This window comes from Schistocerca piceifrons, chromosome 1 (genome assembly GCF_021461385.2).
Source record: "Schistocerca piceifrons isolate TAMUIC-IGC-003096 chromosome 1, iqSchPice1.1, whole genome shotgun sequence".
NCBI classification, from domain to species: Eukaryota; Metazoa; Arthropoda; class Insecta; order Orthoptera; family Acrididae; genus Schistocerca; species Schistocerca piceifrons.
The window spans coordinates 595,898,692-595,918,700 of record NC_060138.1 but is presented as its reverse complement, the minus strand read 5'-3'; the positions used below and the strand labels follow the sequence as shown (position 1 = coordinate 595,918,700).

The 20,009-nt window shown below is 44.2% G+C and overlaps 1 protein-coding gene across 2 annotated transcripts in view; it reads right to left on the bottom strand.

Moving 5' to 3' along the window:
• Nucleotides 1-20,009, bottom strand: part of LOC124803325 — a 238,515-nt gene that overhangs the window by 162,599 nt on the left and 55,907 nt on the right. The window lies entirely within an intron of this gene.

Sequence of the window (20,009 nt, the reverse complement as noted above, 5' to 3'; positions counted from 1 at the left end):
TTACTTTCAATTTATATTTTAATGGTTCCTCTATCTCAGGATTATAGGCAGAGCTACTTCGTCATTTTGTCATAGGTAACATAACATTGTACACTTCAACACAAACGATTTTATGTATACGATTTTCAGTGACTGCTTTCGCAATGACTGAGGGTAAATAGACAATGTTTTCTTCCGTTAGTCATTACACTGTGTAAGTGAACAGCGTCGCAAACATCAAAATTCTCAACGGAAAACCGTGTTCTACTTCCGACACAGATATTACATAGTGGAACAAATGACAAATGCGCGTAGGATGAATTTAGAGGGTCGATTTCGATATTCATTCCTTGCAAAGTTTATTTCTTAACGAAGGAAATAAATTTCCTGTATGAATACGCCATCGCTGTGAATATTTTATGAATAAAACCATATAAATCGCTGAGTAAAATATTTTTATTTATTATGCCATTCTGGCTGTTGTCATATTCAGATGTAGGCATATAAGTTAAAGGAGCATAAAGAGCGAAAAGATTAAAAATTGAAAAGTAAAATTACTTCACGAAGTCCAATCACCAAAAATTTTAGAACTTGTTAAACAATGTTCAGTGTTGGTACTAAAACCCTATGCCTAATCGGGGGAACAAGTAAAAACTTGGTTCAAAAAATTATACAGTGATGTAAGTTCTAACCGCCTTTTTAAATTTCTACAGCTTGATGTTGCATAGTAAACGGGTGTCGCTCTTTCACTTACTCTAATCCGAACTGCAGACAGTTAATAATGAAAGTAGCCGGAACAGTGTAATGAATTACGATATTTTACTAAGCGACCTAGGTGGTTTTGTATTCAGAATTATTATTTCTGTTGTCCAGTATACATTCCATACCAAATCGTGAAAACAGGTTTTCTCTCTCGAACACTTTCAGTCATCTGTATGCTACTGGCAGGAGTTTCGTCCCCGAGACGCAGAAGTTCGTTAAAGCTACACATCTCAGGAGGCCCACGACTCTTTCGTATGTGCGAGGCGTCGTCCGAAGCTACTTCCTTTGTTTTGCCGCAGTCTCCGATCTCCGACTGTTCTTACTTCTGTACCTAAGTAGCAGTGGCAGACTTTGATGGTGACACGGCTATTTCCATAGGTTCTGCTTTCGTCGACATCTTCATTCATTTCCCACACATCAGTTTTCGGCGGAAGTAGTTTTAGTTACCTTATGCGCTCGACCACCGTTCACAACTTTTTCTTTTTTTTTCTGCGTGGACCAACTGGGTAAGAACGCCTTAAATAGCGCCTACTGCTTACGGTGTCGACGAGTCTCTGGGCACAATAACTGCGTAGACTCACGCAGTTAAAAGCCAATCCTTTATAGGGAGTCTTCTGTACCCTTTGTAGAGCCCCTTGACCACAAAGGATTCACACTCCTGATGCCTGATCTACTAGCTCCACATGCATGCCAAGGGGTAGATGCCTGCCTTCCTGGAGCATCATCCCAATCGACCTTTGCTGTGGCTGGATGGAACCCACGGTAGGAGCCCTTTGTTGGCGTAGGTTGCATGGAGGCGGACGTTTCCAACATGACGTATCAAATTGAAACAACACAACGGCCATTGTGCTTCGGGCGTCTCAGCAGGTAGGTCTACATATTTCAGTGCAGGCTTATGGCGAGAGGAGGAAGCTAGACGACTGGGAGGGAAACAATGCACTAAATACCTGGTGTGCAGTGGGACAGACGTAGATGCTTTTCTGGACTCGCATTCCGGAGAACGACGGTTCAATCCCGCGTCCGGCCATCCTGATTTAGGTTTTCCGTGATTTCCCTAAATCGCTCCAGGCAAATGCCGGGATGGTTCCTGTGGAAGGGCACGGCAGAATTCCTTCCCTGTCCTTCCCTAATCCGATGAGACCGATGACCTCGCTGTCTAGTCTCCTTCCCCAAACAACCCAACCCAACCCAACCTGTAGATGCTTTTACAGTGACGTAACCATTTCGTTTTTTGTGGAGCACGTGGAGCACACGGAGGTCAAATATGGAGAAATTATATGTTTGGGAAAATGCGCAATGTATCCTATTACAGCCTTCTCTGTTGCATCTCAAGCTCTTCAGGCATACGAACGACTGGGTGACATACCAATGACTATTACCTCGCACAAAACTTTGAAAATGTAGCAAGGAGGTGTCTTTCACAGAGACATTATGTTCCAGACAGTCGAGGAGCAATGAAGTGATATCGAATGGCGAGCTGTATACTTTGTCCGACACATACAGAGAGGTTTGGGGATAACCAACAGGTGCTTAGATCTTGCCTTTTGAAGGGACTGTTCTCCTAGAAAAGGTTACAGTTTCGGTGCACGAGTGTGACATGGAACCTCGTGGTCCGTTTCCCAAGAGATATTCCCAATGTTTAAGCTTTCCTCATATGTCATCCCAGTGCAAAGCAGATCCAAAATTCGGTAACTGCGAAGCGTCACTTCACAGTCGTCCTTGTGAGCAACCGTCTTTGTGTGTCAGTTGTACTGTACATCATCTTCCACACTCACTAGCTTTCCCAGTATTTTAGAAAAAAACAGAATCACTTGACCATCTGTGGTATTCTGAGGCAAGAAAAGTTCGTTAATGCCTGCTTTCTGTTGGAAAGATGGCCATTTAGGCAAAAGTCAATATGACATATTTTCCAAACAAATCTATCGCTGCCTTCCACTCTCATGGTTCCCTTGGCAACATCTTTGCGAACCACTTCCCACACATGATCAGAGGCGCAGGTTCGTCCTCTGGCTTCTACCGGTCACAGGCCTCATGCTCGGGATCCCTCTCCCTCGAAATCCGCAGATCAAAGGCCCAAGACTGCCGCCCGGTGTGGCTGAGCGGTTGTAGGCGCTTCAGTCTGGAACCGCGCGACCGCTGCGGTCGCAGGTTCGAATCCTGCCTCGGGGATGGATGTGTGTGATGCCCTTAGGTTAGTTAGGTTCTAGGGGACTGATGTCCAGGGATGTTAAGTCCCATAGTGCTCAGAGCCATTTGAACCATTTTAAAGTCCCAATATTAGCCAATGGCTTAAAGAGCAGCGGTTTGTGGGTCCCAAGGCGAATTACCCCTCACAAGAATCTCAGCTCCAAAATCTGTGAAAGAAACGAAAAAGAAGGAGAAGAAGAATCGGGAGAAGGATACTCTGATGTCCTAGAAAGCGCCAGATCTCGCCCCTCCCGCCCTCTCCCCCATAGGCACACACACCATCGGGTTCTCAGCCACTGTCTGTTGATGTTGTAATGCCTGCACACGTGACACAGTGGCCCCAGGACATGAATGGTCTTCCTGGCCACTTCATGTACAACCAAGACACTCGACATGACGATCCAGTGAAACTGTAATGGATACTACTGTCACCTGCCGGACCTACAACCAATTTCCTCATATTCCGCACAGTCTGTATTCCCCTCCTCGGAAGTCACTTCACTGCCGCTCAATCTACAACGTTTCGTCCTTGCCGCGGAGTATGTCAGAATCGTATTGGTCTTAGGAGGGCAGTTGGAGAGGTCTACGACTTTGGTTCACACAGATGCCACCAGAGAGTGGATTCCCCTCCATTCACACTGGAAGCGATTGTGGTGTGAATGCAAGCTACCCCAGCGATCATCCTGCAGGCAGGAGATTTACTTCTCTTCAGATGGCCACCTTAATCCAGCAGCTCTTCCTTTCTTCCTTACCTCTCTTTTCTCTTACTTGGAGATTTCAAGGTGCACCACCAGCTGCGGAGGGGGGGGGGGGGAGGGGGAAACTCTACATGTTGCTGGAGTCTTCTAAATGACCAATTGGTTTCTGATCTCGTTCAATGTCTCCTCAGTGATAATTCTCCTACTCACTTCAATGTCACTCGTGGCATCTTTTCCTGTAACAACCTTATGATCTTTTCCCCAAATATCGAGGCTTCTCTACATCGTCGCTCCATAAAGATCATGATGATCTTTGTAACAGTTACCATTTCCTTGAAATCTTGCTGCTTCCCTCTCACCACCAGATGGACCAATTATCACGATGGACTCTTTCAAGAGCCAACTGACACCTACAACAATGCTGTCACATTTACGCTCTGTCTTTCAGACTGCTTTGACAGAGTTGTTATCTCTGAAGTTACCAATCAAGCAGCTGGCCCGCTATCTCTCTTTCTACAGGCCTGCCCCACTGCTGTACAGTCCCATGGTAGACAAAACACACTGCAATAGCTATTCTGGATTGTCATATGCCTCTTCAAGGTCTCAAGCGCCACCTCTCACAATCCGCCCTCCTAAACGTTTCTGCACTAAGGCTAACTATCTAATTAAGCGTAGTAAAAGGGAATGCATCTGGGAGCACTTCATCTTCTCCTTGGCAACATACAGCTCTTCATCCCAGGTGTGGGCCGAGCTCCATAGTCTTCTGGGCCGCCAAAGATTAACAACGCCGGCCGATGTGGCCGAGCGGTTCTAGGCTCTTCAGTCTGGAACCGCGCGACCGCTACGGTCGCAGGTTCGAATCCTGCCTCGGGCATGGATGTGTGTGATGTGCTTAGGTTAGTTAGGTTTAAGTAGTTCTAAGTTCTAGGGGACTGATGACCTCAGATGTTAAGTCCCATAGTGCTCAGAGCCATTTTTGATTAACAACGACAAGAGGTCACGACCTTCTTGCTGAACAGATTGCGTTACACTGGCGAGACAGCATCAGCGTCCTCTTTTTACCCAGCTATCTTTCTACCGCAGAAATGCCCCTATGTTTCGCTTTCCGCCCAGCGGAACTGTACACACTGAGACAGAACAAGAAGACACACCACGAAGGAATTATCCGAATGGACGGAAATCGGTACATGTGATGTACATGTAAAGACATTAGAATTTCAGAAAAATTGGATGATCTATTCAAGAGGAAAATATTCACAGACTGAGCACATCAATAATGTTTTTATCCACCTCTGGCCCTTATGCAAGCAGTTATTCAGCTTGCCATTGAGTGAGACAGTTGTTGGATGACCTACTGACAGATATAATCCCAAATTCTGTGCAACTGGCGCGTTAGATCACCAAAATCCCTAGTTGGTTGAAGGGCTCTGCCTGTAATGCTCCAGACCCTCTTTAGTTGGGGAAAGATGAGGCGAACTTGCTGCTGAAGGTAGGGTTTGAGAACAACGAAGACAATCAGTAGAAAGTCTCCCAATGTGAAGGCGGATGTTATCAGCTGAAGTGTTAGCCCAGAATGGCTTCTATGCAGGGCAACAAAACATGGCATAGAATATTAACGCCATACCGCTGTAGTGTAAGGGTGCCGTGGATGACTAGCAAAAGGGGTCTAGCTAAGAAAAGAAATGGCACCCCAAACCATCAAATCTGTTAATTATCTACGAAATTCGCCAATAGCTGTGTAATTGAGACGTTATTTTATTTTACTTTGACTAACTGTTTCGGCATTCCACTATTCTATCTGCAGATCCCATATACATCTTTCCGAAATAAACGATTATGTCGTACAGTTGCAATCAAGTGTTCGAATGAAGCACTTGGAATACTGTTTTGAATTCATGACATCCAGGAATGTACTACACTATAATACAATATCGTTTATTTTTGACAGATGCATCTGAAGTCTTAAGACGGCCTAGTGGAATGCCGAAACTGGTAGTAAAAATAAAATAAAATAATACATGAATCACATGGCTGTTGGCGAATTTAATTGACATTTACTTGACCAGCAGATGTCCCCTGAGCGTGATGGATCAACAGGGACACTAACACCAGGTTTTCAGGTGCGACTGACAGTTTGGTATCCCATTGCTGTGTGGGGCTTCTTTGGATATGTCGTCGACTTGGAATCTCGGTAGCAGAATCTCGGTAGTAGAATCCCTCTTCGAACTGGGCCCTGATAACCTGTGAAGAGTTGTCTGGAGACAACCCGGACAGCAGTGAGATGAAACCCTACCTGTTACCCACTATATGGCCCACCAACCAGGAGGGGGTCTGGGGTGCCATTTTTTTTTCAGAGAAGGATCCTTTTAGTTGTAATCCTCGGCATCCTTACAGCAAAGCGGTACATCAACGATATACTACGCTCTGTTTTGTTACCCTTCATGGAAAGCCATCATTGGTTTACTTTACAGCAAGATAACGCCCGTCGACACACGGCTTGTCTTCATGCTTGCCAAACTCGACGTTGGCCAGCGAGTTCACTGCATCTCTCGTCACCTGAGAACGTTTGAAGCATTATGGGCAAGACCCTTCAATCAACCCAGGATTTTTGACGATCTAATGCACCATTCGGAAAGAATTTGGCACGGAATCCCTGAAGAGGACATCAAACGACTAGCAATCAATGGCAAACGAAATAACTGCTTGAATAAGGGTCAAAGTTGGACCGACGTGACACTGACTTGGTCAATTTGTGAAGCACTTTCTCTTGAATAAGTCGTTCAATTTTTCTGAAATTGTAACGCTTTGTTTGTCTGTTATGTGCGTCACATCTACAGATTCCCCTCCCATTCGGATAATTCCTTCATGTTGCGCCATTCTTTTGTCTTAGAGTGTACAATGAATGTTTCACTGACTGTGAACTGCTTCAGGCTTTCATTTCATGATACAGCCTCATGTCTTGATTGAATTCATGATCAGATCTTCTCTGCCCCTCTCTCCAACCACATCTTCTCCCCTTCTTACTGTGTCCGTGTCTTCATACCCTCCCTGTATCCTTGTCCTGCTCCACCTCTCTGTGTTGGCATCCTCGAACTCCCTTTTCCATGTGCCAACTACCTGTCTTACACATCGCTCCTGTCTCCTTCATGTCCCCCCGAGTCCCTCTCTCTGTCCATCTTATCATCCTTCACATTCTTTCTGTCGACCTCATCTGTCTGTCTCGCTCACTATTCATCTTCTCTCTCACCTCCTTCTCTCTGCTCAGCTGTATCCATGTGCATGTCTCGCCTCTGCAAGGTTTTCCGATTGTACCCACACAACATACATCACAACATGCCACTTCTTTCTCTCTCTGACCTTCGTTCACCCCCTCTCTCTATACATTTACTCTGGCCCCCCTCTCTGTCTACATTCTTGTCACCTGGCTCTATGTACATCTCTGCCGCACTAATTCTTTCTATCCATTTCATCCCTCTTCAAACTGCCTCTATCCCTCCTTCCCTTTCCCTCTACGCATCTCCTCTTCCCCTTTCCCTCTACGCATCTCCTCCTCCACCTTTCTCTTTCCATCTCATCCTACCATCTCTGTCTGTCTCCTCCCCCTCCCCAAATCTCATTGATCAGCTATACTCATCCACGCATGTAGCTCATGTAAAAAAGGCCGATCATGTAGGATGATACTACATCCACAGCACACAGTTTGTGTGGCGCAGTCTACACGTATTTGGTGTGAAAATCGTTTTCTCAAGCCTCCAAATCGATTCAGTAAAGCAGGCCTGTACCACTCCAACACAACAAGCCTGTCATGCAGAGCAGTCTATATGTCAGGGACTGGGAAAATATTTGTTGTCCCCAAAGTGTAGACTGTCCTGAAAAGTAGATCAATATGGCTGGCAGATACTACTCTCATCCAACATAATTGTCTGGCAGGGCAGTCTAGATGGCAAGGGCTGAAATGACGTTTTTACTGCAATTTCTTTTTCTATTGGAGGTACCAGTTATAAACATCACAGTGCTGATACAGATGAAGTTTGCTATTTGTGTGCTAAATGTGGTTGAAATCAGTCCATGGTTTTGGAAGGAGGTCCAGGACATTCATATATGCATACATACATTGAAGAGCCAAAGAAACTGGTACACCTGCCAGTATCGTGTAGGGCCCCCACGAGCAAGCAAAAATGCCGTAACACGACGTGGCATGGACTCAACTAATGTCTGAAGTAGTGCTGGAGGAAATTGACACCATGAATCCAGCACGGCTGTCTGTAAATCCGTGACAGTACGAGAGGCTGGAGATGTGAACAGCACGCTGCTAGGCATCCCAGATATGCTCAATAATGTTCGTATCTGGGAAATTATGAGGCTAGCGGAAGTGTTTAAACTCAGAAGAGTGTTCCTAGAGCCACTCTGTAGCAATTATGGACGTGTGAGGTGTCGTGTTGCCCTTTTGGAATTGCCATAGTCCATCGGAACGCACAGTTGACATGAATGGATGCAGGGGATCAGACACGATGCTTACTGTGGTGTGCTTACTGTAAGACCTTCGGTACACACACCATAAGATTATTTGACTTGTCACTCTAATGAAGTAGGTGAGTGTCAGCAATATGTCACGTGGTCTTATCGTGGCGTGTTTATCTTCTGCCGTTAGTCCGCAGCTCGTGGTCGTGCGGTAGCGTTCTCGCTTCCCGCGCCCGGATTCCCGAGTTCGATTCCCGGCGGGGTCAGGGATTTTCTCTGCCTCGTGATGACTGGGTGTTGTGTGATGTCCTTAGGTTAGTTAGGTTTAAGTAGTTCTAAGTTCTAGGGGACTGATGACCGTTGATGTTAAGTCCCATAGTGCTCAGAGCCATTTGAACCAAGCCATTCTTCTGCCATTAGGTCAGACGATAGAAATGCCACTTGCACGCTTAGAGTAGCAGATTGACGGTGACCAACTTTAAACAGAACTTGATTAATTTTCACACACATTTATTAAAACAATAAAAAGAGTAAACATTACGTAACTTGATTCTGGATGCTGTTTACAATTGACAATCTGAAGTTCCTTTGGTCTTGGTACGTTAATCTTATTCTCATGTATCTCTGATACTTGATAAAGTGTCTATTCATTTATCTTCATGGCTATGTACAGGAATATGATAATCTTATTAGACGCAGACTGAAACTTGACTACAGACTAATGGAGACTGACTAATCGGAGGTCTGTACACTCGTTATAATACCTCGCGCGTTCATGTATGACTGCGCGATGTGATCCGCGAGGAGAAAAGGTTCTACGTTAGCAACAATCTCATTGGCTGCGTTACATATTAATACGCGGATCGGCGGAAGCAAAATATCGTCCGTCTCTAAGACAGCGCCATCTCGTAGTGCGGAGACGGACAAGCGCTGCGCCTGCGCTGTTGTTCTTAGCGGGGCGCGCTCTATTGGGAAAGTTGTGTACGCGCTGACTACGCGGAACTATGTACACAACACTTACGTATGTGTCATTCTGTCAGAGACGTATCTAGACGTATCAGGGGCCCATATCAGTCCAACTGCAGACGCCCCACACCATTACAGAGCCTCCACCAGCCTGAACAGGCTGTTGACATGCATGGTCCATGGATTCATGATGTAGTCTCCATACCCATTCACATCTATCCGTTCGATACCATCTGAAACGAGACTTGTCCGACCAGGAAACATGTTTCTAGTCATGAACAGTATAATGTCGATGTTGACGGGCTGAGGCGAGGCGAGGCGTAAAGCTTTGTATCATGCAGTGATCAAGGATACACGTATGAGCCTTCGGCTCTGAAAGCCCATATCGACGATGTTCCATTGAATTGTTCGCAAGCTGAAACTTGCTGATGGCCCCGCATTGAAATTTTCAGCCGGCCGGTGCGGCCGAGCGGTTCTAGCCGCTACAGTCTGGAACCGCACGACCGCTACGGTCGCAGGTTCGAATCCTGCCTCGGGCATGGATGTGGTGATGTCCTTAGGTTAGTTACGTTTAAGTAGTTCTAAGTTCTAGGGGACTGATGACCTTAGAAGTAAAGTCTCTTAGTGCTCAGAGTCATTTGAACCATTTGAAATTTTCAGTAATTTGCGGAAGTGTTGCACTTCTGTCACGTTGAAAAATTCTCTTCAGTCGTCGTTGGTCATGTCCTTGCAGGATCTTTTTTCGCCCCACTGATGTCGAAGATTTGATGTTTTACCGGATTCCTGATATTCAAAGTACGCTCATGAAATGATTGTATGGGAAAATCAACACTTCATCGCTGCTCGAAGATGTTGTGTCCCATCACTCGTGCGCCGACTATAATACTACGTTCAATCTCACTTACATCTCGATCCCCTGCTATTGTAGAAGCAGTGACCGATCTTACAACTGCGCCAGACACTTGTTGTTTTACATAGGATTTGCCGGCCGCAGCGCCGTATTCTGCCTGTTTACATATCTCTGTATTTGAATAAGCTTGCCTGTACCAGTCAGTCTGGCACTTCAGTGTATATTCTCGGTTGCAATATATTTGGCGCATATACTATACACGTCTCCTCCCTCTCTTTGTGCCGCACAGGGTATCCGCATGGTCAGGGGCACCTTGCCACGGTTCGCGCGGTTCCCCCCTCGGGCTTGGGTGTGTGTGTGTGTTCTCCTTAACATAAGTCGGTTTAAGTTACATTAAGTAGTGTGTAAGCGTAGGTACGGATGTCTTCAACAGTTTGGTCCCATAGGAATTTACCAAAAATTTCCATATTTTTCCTCTCTTTGTATCTACATCTTCTTTTTAGAAATAAAGTGTTCTGTTAATTTGAAAAGTGTTATATACAGATTATTTTGGATTCCTGATACCAGCCATCGCAACTTCTCTGGTTCCTTGTTTCTGTCGGTGCTGACTCTGCTCTCTGTCCATCTACACCTCCATCCTCTCCCTATTCGTCTCTTCTTCCCCATCTGTCCATCACCTCCTTCCCCCCTCTCTGTGTCCCCTTCCACTCCCTTATCTCGTTTTCCATCCTCTCGTCTCCCTCTGCTCATCCCCTCCCCTATTCATTTCACCCTCCTCCCCCTTCCCCAGCTGTGCCCATATGCACATGGATCCCCTGCAAAGTAGGTTGATATGGCAATGCGATACTATTCCAACATATCGTGAGTTGCACACAGTGCAGCCTTTACGCTGGTTAGCAATGGAGAAAAAAACTGTGGAGGAAGGTGCACTTAGAATATTGTAAGTGTAAATCATACTGACACCTTTTAGCGTTCAAGAGGTTGTTGAAATAGAGTATAAATGTATCTGTCGAAAAGGTGGCCATTAAGGGGCGGTATCGGTGAAATTTATGGCCACCAGGTGTCATGCTCTCTCAGTCGAGGGTATCCGCGTCGCGTTGGAGGTGGTAGGTTAAGGGGAGTACCACTAGAGTGAATGTATGTATGTACCGTGGTAGGAATAAAATTAGATAAACTAACTAAACGGTGTTCGAACGTTGATCACCTGCTCGCTCTAAGAACATCACACCCCGTCGCCACCCATTCTGAACCAGAAACCTTTATAAATATTTACTTTCTGGTTCACAAATCACTCCGCCGCGAGCGTAAATCCACAGGTCTCGAAACTGCAAAAAATATAAATTATAGTTACATTTATTTATTTACGTCGATTTCCAATGTCAATATAGATTACGCACATAACCATACACGATTACGGTTGTGCGAACAGGTCATGCACCTATACAGACATGTTCATATCAAATTCATGTTTCAATTAAATTTCTGCATTGTACACATTTCTCTTGTGAGAGAAAACTGACTCTTCTTCAATTGTTTTGAAAAAAAATCAAAATGGCCACAGTGAAAAATGCTACTCCTCAGTCAGTTTTCAGCGTTTATGGCTCAAACTTATTGTTGTGAATACATATGTGATAACAATTTCACGTATGAGTAATGATTTCTTCAAAACTCAAAAACTCAAAACTGATACAAAAATTTTGTTTAGCTGATTACATTTACCCACTGAACCCTGCATGCCAAGATATGAAACACATTTTCATCCCCCTGCGATTTTTTTTTTTTTTTTACTACTGAGTTGAAATTTTGGTGGTACCTACCTTCAAATACAAGCAGATGTCTAAAAAAAGATAACACATTAATAAGTTTACTTACACGATGTACAATGAATAATTGAGTTATGTATGACTTTGAATGATGTAGCTTCCTGTGTGGCGTGAGTTATATACAAATTACAATAATGTTCTTGACTGTAACAAATAGTGTTACATGCTGACATTTTTGTATGTTCATCGGTCTGTAGATGCACTGGATCGGGAGTCGAGCTCTGAACTGGGGCTGTTTGAAAGGATGTGCCGACCAATCAGAGCTGCGTGCAGTGAGGTCACGTGATTTGAACGTCCTCTGGTGGCGGGTATGCGTGATGTCCGTCATCGAACAGAGCAGCCTCACCCGGCGGCACGCTGGCGCTATAAGTAAGTCGGAAGCAGGACGTCTATTCATCGCCCTTAATGTTTTCTGATGTGTCAAAAATAATGAAGTCTGGTTAAAACAAGTTAAGGAAGGTATTAAAAAAAACTAACATTGCCCCCGTTTCTCTCGCACACAGTGTCTGCGTAGGACTTTAACGTGTTGACAAAGAATGGAGATGTTTTACAACAAAAACATTTCTAACTAAAAACCAGTGTAACTGCTATCGGTTTTTTTAACTAAAGAAACAACGCAGTGGTCCTGGATTGTCTTGTACACTTATTTGTAGATATCTAGAAGAAGGAAATTTGTTAGAATTTGTCCCGCCAACTACGAGATCATTGTGTGCCGACCGCAATCTTCCGAACTGTGGCCGAATGTTGATTCTGACGCTGGTCGAGAGTCCGTGGCCTCTCTCTGGCCCCGGACAGCCGGAGGCGACCAGACGTCGCCGCCGTAGCCATTCTCCACGGCCGGCCGGCGCGCGCTCCTTATTCAAATGAAGCGGCAGCCGCCAGCGCGGTGATATACTTTATTGTCCCATAAAAGACGTCATAATCACACAAAGGCGCCGTCAGCATTCGAGGAGCTCCGTTGTGGCGGGTGATCCGTTTAATAATAGGAGTGATTCACTCGTCCGGTTCCTGGTAACCAGCTGTTACTTTCTGATTTATCTGCGTCTCTGATCTCAAGTGGATGCACTGTTTTCTTATATACGACCAATATAAAGAGCAATAACTTTTTCGAGACTGAAGATCAAATTAGTTTTGTACACAGTTACACGTCGATAAAAATTCGTTACGTCCTCGTTTGTTCGCTTCGCGTGTTGGCTAGTGGAATACGTAAACTTGCGTAATTTCGGTGCTTTGTTTTTCCTTGATGTGGAAGAATATACATATAAATTTGACTGAGGACTTTCCCATAATCTACCGCTGTGACCGAACGGTTCTAGGCGCATCAGTCTTGAACCGCGCTGCTGCTACGGTCGCAGGTTCGAGTCCTGCCTCTGGTGTGGATGTGTGTGATGTCCTGAGGTTAGTTATGTTTAAGCAGTTCTAAGGCTAGGGGATTGATGACCTCAGATATTAAGTCCCATAGTGCTTAGAGTCATTTCAACCATTTGAACTTTGCCATACTGAATTTGGTTGCTAAATTCAGTACTTCAATAATGTGGCAAAATCAGCAGGTAAATGACACATTCGTAAGGTGGATTATTGTCAGTAATGCATCGCTGAATCCAACGTAATCAAACACAAAATCCGTGTGGTTTTACGGTTTCAGCGAAGAGAATCACTTGTTTAAAGTACAGCCCGATTCCAAACAATTTCTGGTTCACCGATCACCTAAGACAAGTGCTGTCCATTCAAAACGCGATCTACTGTACATAGGTTTCACATAAGCGGAAGTTCCACAAATCAAATGGGTTAAGATTCTGACGTAAAAATAAAGATAAAACTTCAGTAACACACGGTTGAAGTGTTATCATAATAACTCATTTAAATCACAGCGTTTTTTGTGTTATTAGTTACTATTCACTAGAAACTGAATGTGTAACAAATATTGACAAAAATCAAAGGTATATTTCTGGTGGTGGTTAACTTCGAAGAACGACTTACATCTGCTGTCTTACGATTTTAAGGATGGATAAATAACCAAACAGCAGATGGACATAAATCAAGGGTGATTTGTTTCGACGTTTCATATGACTTACAAATATTTTTAAAAAGCAGACAAATAGCAGCCTACTTTGTTGAGAAACTTTATGGAATTGTTCACAGAGCCGGACTTCACAATTCATTTCTAAAAACATAATACAGTGGAGTATCCCTTTTCAACCACTAACTAATTTCTTAAAAAAATTTGCTACTTTAGCAAAATTACTGTGTCTGAAAGTAAACAATGCAACCCTCGTTTTTAAATGACGAACCTAATGACTACGGAATACGTGTAATACCCTGGAACTCATGTGCCGAAAATCAGCATCCTAGGACGAAGAATCAGTATCTTAGCATGAGCACGCAAAACTCTGTAATACTTTAATTAAACCTTAAGCATTAAATGCGCTGGAAATCTTGATACTGCAACTGGATTTGTAATTAACAGAAACGGAAGGTACGACATTTCTAAGAAAATTGTAGGCCCTTTCTACGCAGAGGGAGTGTTGACGGACACTAAAATAGCAAAAACTGCAAAAAAAATTGAAAAAACCTTAAATATTGTGGGGACTTTAGGAAATTGTGGACGTACGCAATGATTCGTCAACCTTCCACACTCTGTAACAATTGAGAGGCAAGGAAATATCGACCACAGGAAGATGTTATGAGGAAATAGATTTGTAAGCATAATCGTTAATCACTGTGTGTAAAACAAATAAATTGTAAATCTTCTGATTAAGTCCAGTCATTCTACTAGTTGCGCTTAACGAAGCAAAAATGAGACATTTGCTTTTTTTTATGAATTCCTCTCTTGTGACAACCTCTTCATCTCAGAGTAGCACTTGCAACCTACATCCTCAACTATTTGCTGGATGTATTCCCATCTCTGTCTTCCTATACAGTTTTTGCCCTCTACATCTCCTGTAGTACCATGGAAGTCGTTCGCTCATGTCTTAACAGGTGTCCTTCATCGTGTCCCTTCTCCTTGTCAGTGTTTTTCACACATTCTTTTTCTCTCCGATTCTGCGTACAACCTCCTCATTCCTTACTCTACCACTCGACTTAATTTTGAACATTTGACTGTAGCAGCACATCTCAAATGCTTCGATTCTCTTCTGTTCCGGTTTTCCCACAGTCCGTTTTTCACTACCATACAATACTGTGCTCTAACTGAGGCCTGTGTTTTATACGACTAGACTTCTCCTGGCCAGGAATGACCTCTTTGCCAGTGCTACTCTGCTTTTGATGTCCTCCTTGCTCCGTCCGTCGTCGGTTATTTGCTGGTTACGTAGGAGAATTCCTTAACTTCATCTACTTCGTGACCATCAATCCTGATGTTAAGTTTCTCGCTGTTCTCATTTCTACTACTACTGATTACTTTCGTCTTTCTTCAATTTACTCTCAGTACTCATTACACTCTTCCATCCATTCAGCAGATCATGTAATTCTTCTTCATTTTCACTCAGGATAACGATGTCATCAGCGAAGCGCATCACTGATATCCCTTCACCTCGAATTTTAATTCCACTCCTGAACCACTCTTTTATTTCCAGCATTGTTTCTTCGATGTACAGATTGAACAGTAGGGGCGAAACTTTACGTCCCTGTCTCACACCCTTTTTAATCCGAGCATTTCGTTCTTGGTCGTCTACTCTTATTATTCCCTTTTTGCTCTTGTACGTATTGTATATTATCAGTCTCTCCCTATAGCTTACCCCTATTTTTCACAGAACGGCACCATTTTACATTGTCGAACGCTTTTTTCAAGTCCACAAATCCTACGAGCATGTTTTGATTTTTCTTTAGTCTTGCTTCCATTATCAACCGCAACGTCATAATTCCCTCTGTGGTGCCTTTACTTTTCCTATAGCCAAACTGGTGGTCTTCTAACATATCCTCAGTTTTCTTTTACATTCTTCTGTGTGTTATTCTTGTCAGCATATATGTTGCTGAATGATATGCCATTGGTTTTCCTCTACAACGAAATTTTGGAAGAAGATATCCCATGACGGAAGTGGACTTGGGAGTAACAAAGTACCGAAGCAGTGTGCGGCAACACCAGGGTATGCCCAACGAGACATTAAGAGGACTAGGTATTAGTGCACACATGATCAGCCGCCGCAGCCGAGGTCGTTGGCACTCGACTCGGAAGCAAACCAGTCGTGGACGTGGAAGTGGACTTGGTAGTGGACGTGGAAGACATTTTAACTGCCAGTAGTTGTCCGGCAAGGGGAGGAGGGGTTGTGGCCGAAAGTTCTGGTCACCAGCTTTCAGCCAATGCCCTTTATTAAATTCCAGACCTCTGCGCAGTGTCTCATGAAGCGAGGGCAATGTGACATTGCTGATGGTAATCCGTCTGTCGGATGGTGATGATGTTGATGATGATGATGTTTGGTTTGTGGGGTGCTCAACTGCGCGGTGAGCAGCGCCCGTACAAAGTCCCAATTGTTACACAGTCATTTTTTCACAGTCCACTCTAGCCACTGACACAAATGAGGATGATGAAATGATGAGAACGACACAAACACCCAGTCCCCGGGCTCCGTCGGATGGGGACTTCGAAATCTGCGGTCGCTTGGTACTATTCGAGAGGAGTAGGCTACACGTCGATAGTAGCTTTCACCCTCTTCCTTGTCTCATTACATACAGTGCAAACATAACACTACACTACACTACATAGGCAGCCAGCTTCTGTATGTCCATCCTTTTAGCAGGAGGTCTCTGGGACGACGGCCGTTTACTATCGTGACAAATAAAAACACCTACAGCCGTCCTTTTGATTTTATTTTATTTTGTCGCTACCAGTTTCAACGCTTCATTGCGTCATCTTCAGGCTCTTTTTTATGCGGTACAGGCTGATATGATCTCCATACATAATCCATCAGTAGCCAGCATTACTAGATACGCAGATAATGTGTCAGCGCTCCAACCATCAGCTGACACACACACACACACACACACACACACACACACACACACACATATATATATATATATATATATATATATATATATATATACACAGACTATGGTGTCATATTGAGGTGTTTGTTGGAAAACTTGTTTATTGTACGCTGACTTTACTCACAAAATGTTGAAACTAATGTTCATTAGCATTTGGTCTCCAAGTGGAAAATGGACGACGTCTGAATAGACTGCAGACAATTTATAAAATGTTAAAATGAAACGTGCACTTGAAAGAAAAATGTTAAATTTTGGAACTAGTTGAGTTGTGTTACACGTTGCATTTCGTCTCCCAAAACGTTCAAGAATGTTGGGGTTTAGAGCTTATAATTGGCGGTAAAGTTTTTATTTGTTCCGTATATATAAATGGTTAAACATTCGCGCCTCCATGCACAGTATTCTACAAAGCTGCCGTCATTGCTATACAGAGTTCGCTCGGCCACTCTGTAGAATTTGATTGTACGCCCTGTTTGAACTCCCAACTTCCCACAGAGGTTTGCTATCGACCCTGTGACAGGCAGACATCTGCCTCTCAAGTGAGCGGCCTTGCTGGTGCCCTTGAGCGAGGCCGACCATTCATAGGACAGTTACCGTAACAGCGAAGCTCTCTCTGGAGGGGCAGCAGTGGTGACTCGCTGCCACCGTTACTCGCTTCTAGTAAGCAAGGTCGGCACGTGGTTGCGTCGTTGTTGCAACATCACTCTGCCCGCTACCTCTGCCTGCTGCTCAGGGCTTTGAAGTCGTCAACAGCGTTAATTAAGACACACACCTTAATGGCAGCGGCGGTTCGAATCGGTGAAAGTCACTGAAGCTGTCCTACACATTACGCATTCCTGCATGTGACACTGTGATAAGGTGGTCAGGTGACAATGAAATGCAGAGGGATAAAAAAAATGGCTCTAAGCACTATGGGACTTAACATCTGAGGTCATCGGCCCCTTAGACTTAGAACTACTTAAACCTAACTAACCTAAGGACATCACACACATCCATGCCCGAGGCAGGATCCGAACCTGCGACCACAGCAGCAGCGCGGTTCCGGACTGAAGTACCTAGTACCGCTCGGCCACAGCGGCCGACGCAGGCGGATCCAGAAAGATGTAGACGCTCTTTGATAGTCAATATTAATGAAAGATAATGACATACAGTTACAATTCTTGCACGCGTGAAAGTTATATTGTGTGACCCCACTTGCAGCCAAACAAAGTAAATGCCGCTAAAATGTTGACTGAACTACAGCTGTCAGTGTTGCCGGTCTGATAGCCGTCCAGGATGCCTCGATGCTTTCTCATAGCTCGTTAAGTGTAGCGGCCTTCTATTGATAAACTTCGTATTTCAAGCCCGCCCCCCCCCCCCCCCCCGCCCCATAGATAGACGTGAAGAGATGTAAGTTCTGGAGATCATGATGGGTGCTCAACAGCTCCTCCTGGGCCTATCCTACGTCCAGGCAGATTTTCATCGAAGTTGGTTCTCACCTCCCTGTGATAACGAGGCGGATCGCCATTTTGTTGTAGGTTATAGCTTTCATTTCCAAAAACCTTTCTGATGGCAGGTAAAATCGATGTTTGCAACATATGGGGATAATACACCTCGCCAGCTACGGTACCTTCAAAGAAGAACGGGCCTATCAAACCGCCCGATGACAGACCGTACCACACATTAACACCCGCTAGATTAACTTGTTTGTCCATGTGAAGGTAAGGATCTTCAGGAGCCCTGTACACGCAGTTGTAGCGGATTACAGTGCCATTTAGTCTCATCTGCGCCTCGTCAGACCAGACAACCACCCCTGCAAACCGTTCATCCTCACAAAGCAAGGCATCAAACTACTCGCGGTACTCCATCCTTCGATCCGGTTCGTTCTCGTTCAAAGTGTGCAGCGATCTTGGAATGTACACTTCCCAATTTGTAGCCTTCGTAATTCATCGTAAGCTGGACATGCTGATGTTTTTTATCGGCCAAACTTTTCCTTATGCACATCCTGAACAATACCGTAGGCTTCAAATTTATCCCGAATACGACAAATTGTTGTATGTGATGGTGGCTGACTTTCGTACACATTACGCCATTGCCGTTAGATCTCCATCAAGTTTTCGTGCTTCCTGTACCGTACGGCCTTGCGTTGCTCAAATGACAATCTTCCTTCATTCATCGCTGCACTGTCATCTGATGGAAAACGCGCGACAAGTTCTGTTGACAAAACAACGGACTACGATACCGCGCATAATTGCAACAATACGTCATTTTGTTCCAAAGGTATTAATTAACTAACAAAAAGTGTACATTTTTCTGGACCCCTCTGTGTTTGGTGCCAGTCACGTAAGAAACAGATCCATGAAGCTTCTGGTCTCGTCACACAGCACTAAATCAAAGGTATAAACTCAGTATCTCATCTGTGTCAACTGCCCCATTCAAGAACGCTTGAATAACAAAGTTCGTGGACGAAGACTTCGATCATGAGGGAGAGTTGGTCTACAGTTCAGCGTATAACTAATCAATTGATTAGAAGACAATAATAAATAACAACCTATATTTCCGTTATTCAGTGGATAAGTCATCATTTCTCAATAATATTCACTCATCATAAGAGAGGAGCGACTGCGCAGAGGGCAACACCAGTCTACTCTCGAAGTTCTCAAATAGGTTATATGGAGTGGTGAGTGACCACACATACAAGGTACGAGGTTGTTAGTAAGTGGAATACAATTAAGGCCTCAGCAGTTATCCTCCTAATGAGAACTTGTGCGTGCAACGAAATGAGAAGCTTGGTTTATAGGCTCCCGTCCTCACAGGTAATGATACTGTAATCAGCGTAATTCAGCAGAGCTGTAGCACTCCATTGGAGACTTCTACCCCGTATGCTCCACATAATAGCTCCCATATTTAGTGAGAATGACGGTGTGAACATAGAAAACACATGTCGGCTGGTTTACTTGCCTAACCGCCTTCACGCACCCTATTTAACAACCAGAATTCGGTACCTGTTTATTCTCGTAATCCCTAAGGCCGCCAACTGGCTTTGAATTCACGTCGCAAACTCACACAGAAATGGGGTGCTACATTTCAGTTGACATGTTTCTTAAATTCCACGTCCTATGAATATCGACTAAAAATTTTCCAGAGTGGAAGTATTTCAGTTTCAGTTTGTTTTGGATTATGAAGAGGTTGATATTAATCAGTAAATTTTTTCACCTGCAGTATTAATAGCTTAATTTCTGATAGTGTGAAAATCATACCTTTATTTTTATTTTTTGTATTTAACGTTTTCCTGACATTGAGGTTGTTACAAATGATGTAACA